This window comes from Haliaeetus albicilla, chromosome 28, assembly GCF_947461875.1.
Source record: "Haliaeetus albicilla chromosome 28, bHalAlb1.1, whole genome shotgun sequence".
Taxonomy (NCBI): Eukaryota; Metazoa; Chordata; class Aves; order Accipitriformes; family Accipitridae; genus Haliaeetus; species Haliaeetus albicilla.
In genome coordinates, this window is record NC_091510.1 from 16,739,032 (window position 1) to 16,750,644 (window position 11,613).

The following is an 11,613-nucleotide window of genomic DNA, read 5'->3' on the forward strand; positions in this document are numbered from 1 at the left end:
CTCTTCAAATTGAAAGAGGGTGGAAAACGGGGAACCTCAGGCACAGGAGAAGACACTCGGGAGATGAAAACTTGGGGGAGGCGTTGAGGAAGAAACTTTTTTTGAGATTTTTCCTTAAAAGCAGTGAAAGAAGGAGATTAATGTTAGGCTGAGGTTAAATGTGTAGCTGCTCTGTATCTCCAGGGATGCCCCAGGAGCTGTTTAGAAACATGGATGTCACATTTGCTAGCTTTCTGCTTTTTCTGTAGCAACGACTGGCTTAAGTGATTGGTCACACGCTATAGTAAAAAGCACAGAAATTTCTTACTTAAAAAGTCCTCAGATATTTTGGCTGAACTTCTTCTGCTCCTGTCAATTTCTTAGAAAGTGCTTCCTTAAAAATAGCAAGTGTATTCTTCTATATGGAGTAATTTATTTTGCCACTTGTTCCCAAGACACTAAATGCTGCTGCTTTGTTTTCAGAGTTTCACCACTGATTTTTGGAAAGATCATTAATCATTAGAAGAATATGGCAGAAAGGCTGCGAAAGGAAAAATATTCCTCAAAGTGCACACTGTAACACAACTCTTTTTCTTAAATAACATCAACTTTCTACATGCAAATTTTCCACCACTTTGCCTTTAATACCAGTGTGAGCACAGTTCCCTGTGTAGAGGCAGTCCCTCACAACAGAGAGGTTTTAAGTTAAAGTCTGTGATATCTGACAATGCTAAAAGAAGACATTAATTCCTCAGAAAAAGTCCAGTAGAAAGTTGGAAACCATTTTGCCATTAGAAAATAAAGTACAAAATTTATCACGCCCTCTCACTGGACAGGACATATGTATGGGAAAAACAAATGTATGTGCCATAGATGAAAATCAGTTAAAAGAAAAATAGCAAGAAAAGTCGAAATACCAATCTGCTACAATAGGTCAGACAGAAACTGCCTTTTCAACATTTGGAAAGTTTGTAGTTAGCCAGAGCGAGATGCCAAATGCTGTACTTGTAAACAGCAGCCATGAGATAATCAAAACTGGTAAAAGAACATGAAATGTTAAATCACTATAACTCTATCCCAGCGATCCCAATTTAAGCAACTGACAAACTTACAGCTTTACAAAGTGCTTCCAATAGTGTTCAATAATTTGGGTATCTAATATTGGCATCCTGCTATGTCCAGGTGTGCACAACAGTTCAAAGAACAAATACATAAGGCACAGAAAGAAAGCAGAGACAGACGCCCTAAGGGCAAACTGCCTTTTTTGTACCACTGCCATTAGCGAACCAATGCACATGCTTTTTCTCGGTAATTTACAGTTTAGGTTAGTATCCCCTTAACTCTGGCTATGCCGCTTGATTTCAAATATATCACTTTTATTGCCTCCTCACTTGACTCTTTGGGAGCTGGAGAGAATTTGGGCCTTTTCTTGTTTGTGCTATGCATGAATTAGCACCCTAAATTCATTACCACCTGCAGAGCAAGCTCTGCGGCCATGCCACGGGGGTGGAAGGGGCCGGCACCACCGTGCACAGCGGGTGATGCTCACGAGGTGTCTCTGACCCGGAGGCAGTGCTGGCTGCTGGGACCCAGCACGCTTTCCTCACATGGTGGGAATGCACGGTCCAGTTGTTCTTCTTCCAGCTTCAGCTGCATTTCAAGGAATATTAAAGTAAAAAATTGTAACAAAAAAAAATTCAAAGCTGTTCCAGATGACTTGCTGCCTGTAAGATTCAAACTCCAAGAGCCAGGCTTAAAGCTTTGCCCAGACCTAGTTCAAACACTGCAGTTTTGTTTCTGCTGGACAGATGTGTTACCTTTCCCTCCTTCTCACTTCTCTACATCACCTGTTCTGCTGAGTTTGCCCACTATGGAAAAAATTCCTACTAAGGGGAGATCTGGCCGCAGCAGAGCAGGAGCTGCCTGAAAAGGCCTGAAGTTACACCAGGATTTCTCCAGTGCCTGCCCTGCCCACGGCACCGCGTCGGGGGCTGTCGAGGCATCGCTTGGAGCCACAGCTTCGCAGCAGCCCCGGGTCTTGCAGTCATTTCAGCGCAAGTCTACAGAAGATGCATCAGCCAAAAGCACTCTCATCCATAACAGGGGTTAAATTCTACTAAATCCCACAGGTCTTGCAGTGTGAATATGGCTTCATGGTCGGTGAGGTGACGAGGTGCTATGATTAGCCAGGCCATACCCAAACCTTAGATCATGATTAGACTAGTGACACCCTCTCCAGCTCTAAACTGTGCCAGCAAGATTTGCTCACTTTAAACGAAAAAGCAACTAGTTAAAAAAAAACTCTCAAGTGAAATGAGTCCCAGTTGTTGTTTATCTTTTCTTGCAGCTCTCTGATGGGGCGGCTGCTGAGTGACAGGCCAGTAATTTGTGCATGGCTCCCAGCACCCAGCTCCTGCTGGAGCACAGCTAATTGCACACTCCTTGGTGTCTGGCTGGAGGCAGCTGCTCAGCCCAGTCGTGCAAGTTGACCGACACTCAACAACGATGCAAAGCTGAACTGGGCACAGAACAAAGAGGTTAGGAGAACAGCAGGGCTTGGAAAATGCATGCATGCAGATCTGAGCAGATTTATTGCTTACCTCTGTGGCTTTCTAAAGTTCACAACATTCAGACGATATTAATTTAAATGAACCATCACAATTTAAAGTTAAAAAAAAACCCACTTTATATTTTTTACTTAGACCAACATATTCTATTATTTATACTAGTTACAGAAATTGCATTTTAATCCCTTTCCACATAGCCCATCAGAGGACAGGAACAGCCTTGTTGCACAAATCTTTCCATGGAAATGTGAATTTTTCAGAGGGTTTAGCGCACATAGTCTGTCTGGCCAAGCCACAGCTCATAAGAAGTTCAGATGCTTACAAGGGACATCCTCACAAGTCCTTTCTAACACTTTCTTTCCTGGTGTGTCCTTGGAGGATCTTATGGCTGGGGAGGGAGGAGAGGCCAGTCTGTGCTTTAAGCACATACTTTGCAGAAGGGACCTCTCTCCTCCAACCCAGTCTACAGGGATAAGCTCAAATGTCAGGCACACTTGGTGACCAGCTGCTTCTGGGCACATGTGCCTCAAAATGACAGAGAAGCTGTGAAATGTGATGCTGGCTTCAGTATCTGGCCTTGCTGGTGCTACCTGGGGACAGCTTGGGCAGAGGAGGCGGTGAGGCTGCCCACAGCCGGAAGCGAATAGGGCCCCACAGTACCCAAAAAGAGAAACACCTCTTTAAAAGCTTGCTTTTCTTTAGAACCATTTAAATATTTGTCAGGGTGTCTAAATGAAAAGCCTGAATGTCCCAGGAGAAGGAAAAAGGTCTGTGCTCAAGAGACGCTGTGCTTCCAAAACATGTTTTGGCTATTTGAAGTCCAAGTAGATTTTATTGGGTGAATGAGGTGCTGGCTTGAACTTGCAGTGACACTGTTCACACTGTCTGTTTGCTCAAAATGCACCACTGTGCTTGAAAAGCAGAACATGAAACCAGTGTGTCATGCAAACAGCAGCTCCAGGGAGTACACCATTCCCATAAGCCCACTCAGGACAATGATGGATTTTCAGATACCTTTCTTCTAGATCCCTGCTTATGCAGATCCTGCATGTAATGGACATGACAGGGGAGTAGCACACTGACTGCTTTTACGGAAGAGCTAAATGGTTGCAAAATCAAAATGCAGGTCGATGTTTCTTGTACTACTGAGTTTTGCAAAGGATATATTTGATTTGAGTCACCCCCCCGTCTTTGCCTCCTCCTGCTCTGCCCAGTGTGGCATCCTGTCAGCCTGCACTTCCAGAAACAAACCCTAAAGCATCTGCACCACAGACCTTGAGCGAGTGTTTCCTAATACACCCCATGCGTTGCATCTGCAGGATTAACGATACAGATCCAGAGTCACTGCACTCAAGCACCACTCTTCCCCAGGCTCCTTGTAGCCATGCCTACTCGACACGTGTAGACCCTCCTTTTTGGGGTGGCATCTTTGGCTTGCAAGAAAGGTGCTCCTACCCATCCTGTGCCCTGTGTTACAACTTTTTATATGTAAAACCTTGCACTGAAAGAACATCATTTCCATTGCAAAGTCAAACACTCAGAGCAGCCAGAGCCAGCTGGCTCTAAACCCTACGCAGCTTCCACCCAGCAGGCAGGTATATGCCCCAGTCCTGTCCCTACTATAGGAGGACCCGTGTCCCTGAAGGCTGCCAGCTTCTGCCAGTGCACACCGTCACAGTGCAGCTTCTCAGGCCTCTCCACCGTCTTCTGCATGCAGCCTCCCCAGGCTTCCCTGCGTGCTGCCCACACTCCCCTCTCTGGGGCGTTCACCACCACTCTAGGACAAACAGATACATATTCTTTATCTCCCCCCATATTCCCATCAGTTTCATAAGAAACATCTCATCTAAAGGGTCTAGAAAAAAATTAAGGACATTGCTGAGTGCCCAACTGCTCGTTATTGCTGACTTGTCATCCACAATAGCACACCCAGTTTCTTCCTTTCACTTCTGTTTCCTAGTTCCCATTCCATTTCAGCTCTTCCTACCAATGGTTCCAATGAAAGTCCAAAAATTGCTCATCAGATACGAAGTGCTTGGTGTACTCTTCCTATCACGTGCTGATACACATCCCTCAAACAGCGTGCTCCAGCTGCCCTGCCTCCTGCCTGCCCAGTGACACCAGCGAGCCTCACATGTAGGCAAGGACCAGTGGGACTCCACTAATTCTCTAGCAGGCAGTATTTGGAAAGGCTACCCCACACTGTTTATACCTTGTTCATCACGTTTCCGCATCCTCTGTGTTATCCATCACGCCTAGCTTGCAGGACCCTTGCCCAAACAGAGTCTGCCATGACCCTGGACTGGCATTTTCCCCAGTCCTCCTACTGCTGATTACCAGACTTTGTTGGACAAACTTGGCTACTATATGAACTCCTTGTGTGTGGGCTCTGGCTTGCTTCAAATTAGGCTAATCCAGCTGAAAGTCAGAGTGCCCAGTTAAAGTCCTGGCTGCTTTCAGCATGCACAGTCCCACCCTTCAGCAGGAGGGTGGTCGCTGTGGGTACCATCTCTCCCCTGGTCTAGCTGGAGAGTGCCTGCCACACCTGTACAGCTCCCATATGGTGCCACTATTAAAAAAGTTAAGTGAATGCTCAGCACAATTCAAGTCAATTTTTTAAACCACTTTATTACGTAAAGGAGTAAAGATTTCTCCCCTTTTACAGTTACAGCCACAATGAACAGGGTATTTTCTGAACCAGAAACTTGGTATTGACTGTACTGCTTCGCTTTATTTATCACGTATAAGACAGTGATTCAGCAGCAATAGTTCCACCACCAAGGCTTATTCTTAAAAGGAATCAACTGTGCTTGAAATGCAGCTGAAACGCTGACCTAGTTTGACACTTTCTCCCACCCCCAAAATTACCAGAGCTCCTGAATGTTTCAGATGTCACAAGTTATACCGATCCACTTAACAATGAGGTGTGAGGGTTTTCCAGGGAGAGGTGGATTTGGGGTTTTTATTCATTTCTGTGTACCTCTGAGATCAGTGGGAGTAGGAACTTCCCCAAGGCCAGAGGAGCTCCGCCAGCTGGTGTTGGGGTAAGAGCAGCAGCCCCGGGTGAGGCAGGTACACTGACTCTCTGGAAGCAAATGCATCTTTGTTGCCACCAAGGAGCTGAAACTGGGATCACCATAAGCCCTGTGGGTCTCTGCCGCTGTTCCTCAACATCTTTACAATGTTTGATTTAGTAATACAGAATCACAGAATGGTTTGGGTTGGAAGGGACCTTGAAGATCACCTAGTTCCAACCCCCCTGCCATGGGCAGGGACACCTTCCACTAGACCAGGTTGCTCAAAGCCCCATCCAACCTGGTCTTGAGCACTGCCAGGGATGGGGCAGCCACAACTTCTCTGGGTAACATGTTCCAGTGCCTCACCACCCTCTTTGTAACAAATGTCTTCCTTACATCTAATCTAAATCCACCCTCTTTCAGTTTAAAACTATTGCCCCTTGTCCTGTCACTACAGGACCTGGTAAAAAGTTTCTCTCTGTCTTTCTTATAAACCCCCTTTATGTATTGAAAGGCCACAATAAGGTCTCCTTGGAGCCTTCTCTTCTCCAGGCCAATCAACCCCAGCTCTCCCAGCCTTTCATCAAATACTTGATTTACATTTTTCCTCTCTACTACTACTCCCTTCCTTTGGTTTGAGTTAAAACTCAGTAACTTCAAATAAACAAACAAAGAAACAAACAAAAAGTCAAATAGACCCCAAGTAACTGAAAATCCACAAGAATTGCATTTGTTCAGAATTCCCCACTTCTGGCCTATTTGGAGGAGCCATTCAATACTGAAGTAACACTGTACTTGTCCCTGGCAGTACAATACCACTACAACATTTTTGAACACCTTGCGGACCACCCACAAGCAAGAGGAGCAGCAATGATGTGGCCAGCAGAATGCCCTGGATGTGCTGTTTCCTTGGGGATTTAGAGGACAATAAGAAAATAGTTTGTTGGTTAGTATTTTGACTGAAATAGCTTTTGATCACTCAGACAAGTCTGTTCTGCTTGAGAGAGAGCAGTCTTCTCTGAAGCAAATGAGTAACACAAACATACAAGTAAAACGGCTGAGCTGTTAAGTACAGAAAGTACCCAAAAGGAGCCATGAAGGTAGTTAAATATTTAGATTCGTGCTCACTTTTTAAGTGGATTTGACATATCCTCATGCAACAGCTCTGACTACACTGCAGTACTCCAATATCCGTTGCAAAGGTTGTTCTGGAAGAGTTCACAATAAAAGAAAAAGATCTGCTGAACACAACATCTCAATGGAAAGAAGAATGCGAAATCCCACATTTCTTTTTAACTCTGCTTCCTCTCCCAGTAAAAACCATTCCTTTTGTATGTGTCCCCTTCAGCATCTCAGAAAATAGAGAGGGAATAATTACAAGGAAAAAAGTGGCTAATTGGGAGGTATGCTTTGTCTGTCATACCCAGCACGAGTAAGGTCCCTGAAAGACAAGCCAATGAATGTCCCTTTGAAATGAAGGGGTGGGGGGAAAATCTTTTAAATACCTTGCAGGCGATTTACAGTAATTATAACTTCATCTGTTATTAATGCCACCTTCCTATCCATTGTGTAACATTCCACTCAGGCTTCTTCCCCTACAAACAGGCAGTGATACAACAGTGTTATTTCATATCTCCGAAGTTGTTATTAGAAGCAAATAATTTTGCTCTGAAACTGGAGTGCAGCTATAAAGCTGCTGTCTCACTGCTTTGGATCCGAAAACGCAGCTACATGGCACAAACTTAACTTGGCTCTTTTATGGCATGTATTTGGAGCCTAGAAGTAACTTCTGCTGAAGCTGTGAAGATTTGTTTGACTTTCAGGCCATTCTGTGTCATCTGTGTTACCGAAGCGCTGGAGATTGTCCCAGACTCAGGGGCATCTTGAGCTGTTTGATCCTGCCTGCTTTTCCCAGTTTAGCAGAGCTCTCCCAGCTGAGTTACCCATCAAAGTACCCAGGGGAGCAGCAATGAGGCGCTGACAGTGGCTCTCTTCCCTTTCAGACAGTACTGAATCATCACTCACATGAAAGGGCAAGAGAGGACCTCGCAGTGATCTTGATGTAATTTTCTATGACAGAATTAAAGACCTTAACCAGATGTTGTTATTAAAGAGGTGTAGCACTAGTTCCAGAAAAAAAAAAGAGCCTGCTTCCAGTATCCATATTTCAAAGAGATCTTGGAAAATTTACGAGAATTGAGAGGAAAGCAGCAAGAGCTATTCAGACTTGTGGAAAAGTATGTCACAGAGTGAGAGACTTTGAACATGATTCAGGAGGACTGGCTGAGCTGCCCAAATCACTCCCTGCCGCTAGAAGAGAGGTCTTTCCTTCACCGCACGCACCATCCTCACCAGAAAAAAAGCAGTTTTCTGCTGGATAAGTGACCTCAATCAGCTCTCCAGCAGATCAGCAGAAGGGAGGAGATCTTTAAAAGGTAACCCAGCCGTGGTCTTCAGGTACTTGCAGAACCAACTCCCTTTTACAAAAATGCCTTCAGGGGCTGAAAAATTGAGAAGGGAAAGAAATTTCAGACTGGATCCAGAGTATACATTATTAACACTAAATTAATTAACTGTTAGGTTTTACCTGGGACTGTGGCAGATTCTTCATCACCCGAGCCTTAAAAGCAGGACCTTCTAAAAGATACATTATTAGCTTAAAATTAAGTTACAGGCTTCATGTAGAAATGGCAAGACAAGGTTCTGGTTCCTTCCACACTATGATCATCTAGTCTAAGCTTTTGTCTAATAGCTTATTCTGGTCTTAAACATATAAAATGGTGAATAACCCCAGAACGAAAGCCAAATCCTAATGCAGGTACTGCATTCCTGAGTGCCTCTTTACAGTTTCACTCCAGAGGTCGATGAAGTTTATTAGTGACTGAAGTCACAGCTCGGTGCTGTTCATACACCAATATTTGGTCCATAACAGGCATGTTATGACTTTAGCCAGTGACAAAGCAAAAAAACTCAAGGCCATGTCAAACCCTAAAATGTATAATTTCAGAGCAGCTCTGGCTTTTTTATTTCTTTCCTTGCTCCTGAAGTACATTTTTCACTGTCCCATGGCAACTGTTTCTCATGCTGTTGTTATGTGAGAATTGGGATTTTTAAAAGCTATTGTGAGGGAGTTTTAAGAAAAACTTCAAACATTCACACCATTTAAAGATCAGAAACAGCGAAAGGTTCATAAGAAGGACAAAAAATAGCAGCATGCCTGTGATACGAGCCTTTGTAGAGGCAGCTACTCGCAAAAGCCCCACAGCAGAATGAATGTCTCAGTATATTTCAAATGAAGTGGTTTTACAGACACAGTCACAGCCGTGTGGCCTTCACTTTCTGGGTACCAAGTGTGGGTCGCAGTGGGTTATGTGATGGCTCCTGCATATCTTGGCACGTTGGGTTTTCCAGTCCTGGCCAAACTCCACCCTGGACAAGTGTTGCTTTCATTTGCTGGCAGATCATTCAAGGGATCTTTTTGTGCGAGTGACAGCTGAAAGACATTAAATTGTGCAGTAAATCATTTAACTGGAGCCTAGAATGTGTGAACACCGAACCACAAGCTCTGACAGAAGAAAATGAAAATTTATTTTGTGTTTTGAACAGTTTTAACATTAATGGCCCAGTTTAACCACATGTAACAAGCATAATCTGTTCAGTATTCAGCAAGGTCTTCAACTGGATATTGTATACCTCTGTGGTGGTTTCCTCTAATTATGTGAGGTTTCTTACTCGGGAATTTTGTTGTTAAAATGAATTTTATTCTCTTGAAAGGTGACAGAATGCTAGCGGGGAAAGACAAAGTCTGTCCACACCACAGTTCAGCAGGGGCGGTAGCAAACCTCACACACATCCCCTGATTCCACCATGGAAGAGCAAAGGATGAAGACCCACAATCTGGCATGAACAGCAAAAAACCAATGACACTCTTCACAGGCATCCTTTAATTATCCACATCTTGGGGAGGGTCTGCTTTTTTTCTTCTGGGTTTCAAGAAGTGTCTCCTTTTGGCAGTTTTATTTAAATAAAAATACATTCCTATGGAGAAAAAAAGTTGGTTTTGACAAATCAGCATTTTCTACAAGAGCCATTTCATCAAAAACTCTGAAGTCACTCTATTCAGAAAGTATCCTCATCCAGCATCCAGTCAGTTTGGCTTAGTATAAACTAAAAAACGTAACCCATATTCTGAAGTCAAAGGGGACCAAGCCAAGGAGAAAGCCAAAGGCTGAAGGAAAGCGAGCTCCAAGCGGGCAGACAATGGCTGTTAAAGGGAGATCTGCTGCGGGCATCCTGGGAGCTGCGAGTAGATGCCGCTGCTGGCAGCAGGGACAACAGGCACTTACTGATTTACTGTGGCACTGAAATGCCAGTCAGTTATTACAGCCACAAACAGCTTTGCACCCAAATTCAGCCCAGCTTTTCATTTGCAGAGCCACCAAAGAGAAGGCCTTGGTTTGTGGGGACATCGGTGTGCTGTAGCCAGTCTAGGGCTTGGAAAGAGGTGATGGCATTGATGCTGGAGCATCCAGCCACCAGCCCGCCCGCCCAGCTGGACTCCCCAGGACCTCCTGCCGCAGGAGGAGATACTGCACCCGCAAATGGCCAGCATTGCACGGAGGTATCACTTTCTGTCCAGGAAAGGTGCTCATGGCTACCAGGCTGCCTATCTCCTCTGCTAGCCTTCCCCTCTCCAGCCATCCATCCATTTCTTGGCTGCAGCTTCCGAGTAGACAGAGCCCGTTCACAGTCACCGGGTGCTAAACCACTGGGCTTAGCCACATCAGGAACCAACTCCCAAACTACAACAAAACCCATAGAAACCATATGTCCCCAAGACACCACCTGAAGAGACAGTCTCATGGGCACAACAGTGCCAACGTGACCCTGCTTTGGGGGCCCCGAGTCTCTGCTGTCACCTCCACCTTCTCCACCTTCTTCTTGCAGCTGGACCTGTTATTACGGCACAGCAAGCAGAGGCCTCAGTTCCACATCACCACTCATTTCCCCAGAGCCAGGGCATGCACATCGCTGTCGTTCCTTCCTGCAGCGACCCTCCGATGGGCAGATGGTGGTCCCGCTGGGCTCCCAACGCTCACTGGGGGATGGCCGCAGCAGCACCGCCCGCAGCACCCTGCACCAGCCGTCCAGGCTCTCCGGCAGTCCCGACCCCTGGGAAAGACAGCCCGAGGGCTGCCCCGTTGCAGAGCGGGAGAACAGAAGGACTCGGAGTGTGTGCATCTTTGGTCCTGCGAGGCACTGTTGGGCTGCCCCGCCACTGTTCAGGGCTCCTGTGATGGTGGAGTTTCAGCCTTTTCAACTTGGAGCAGTTTGGATGATTCCCGTGTTTGAAGCTGCTGGAACCACATCAAACGGCCACAAGCAAAGAATGCCGTCGAAGGATTTATTCAGCCTGGATATGAGTGTTGCTGATGGGAGAGAAGGGAACAACAAAGATTTCTCAGCCACCATTGTGATCTACCAATTTAAAAATTTAAAAAAAAAATAATAAAAAAAGAAAGGTTCCTTTTACTATCAAAACCATTTGGCTGAGCACTTTACTGCGGACCCTGAGCAAGTTCCAAATTGCCTGGTTTACGTAAATACCTCTACTACCAGTGGGTCTTTGCAGAAGGAAAATGTTTATAATTGAGTAGTAAACCTTACTAAGTGACAATCATGAGATACAATACATTTTTAAAGAGCCAAGTGTCAGACTTTTGAAATGAAAACCTACAACTGGAAATATAAATTCCAACACAATGCGTAGATTAAAACATTACTGTAATTAGATTAGTTTCACATTGGTACAGTAATGCCTCTCTGTATAAAAGGTAGTAAATTTTTCTACTTAGGGAAGCTGATTTTTAATAACAATAATTTTTCTTAGTTCCTTTTCTTTTTTCCATACTTTATTCCAAATTCAGGGAAGAACATTAGTCCAATATATTTTCATGTTATGCTGACTGCATTTCAGGGAGAGAAAAAGCCCAGTCCACAAGCAAATTTGCACTAACTAAAGATACCCATTTAAAAAAAAACAGTTTGCA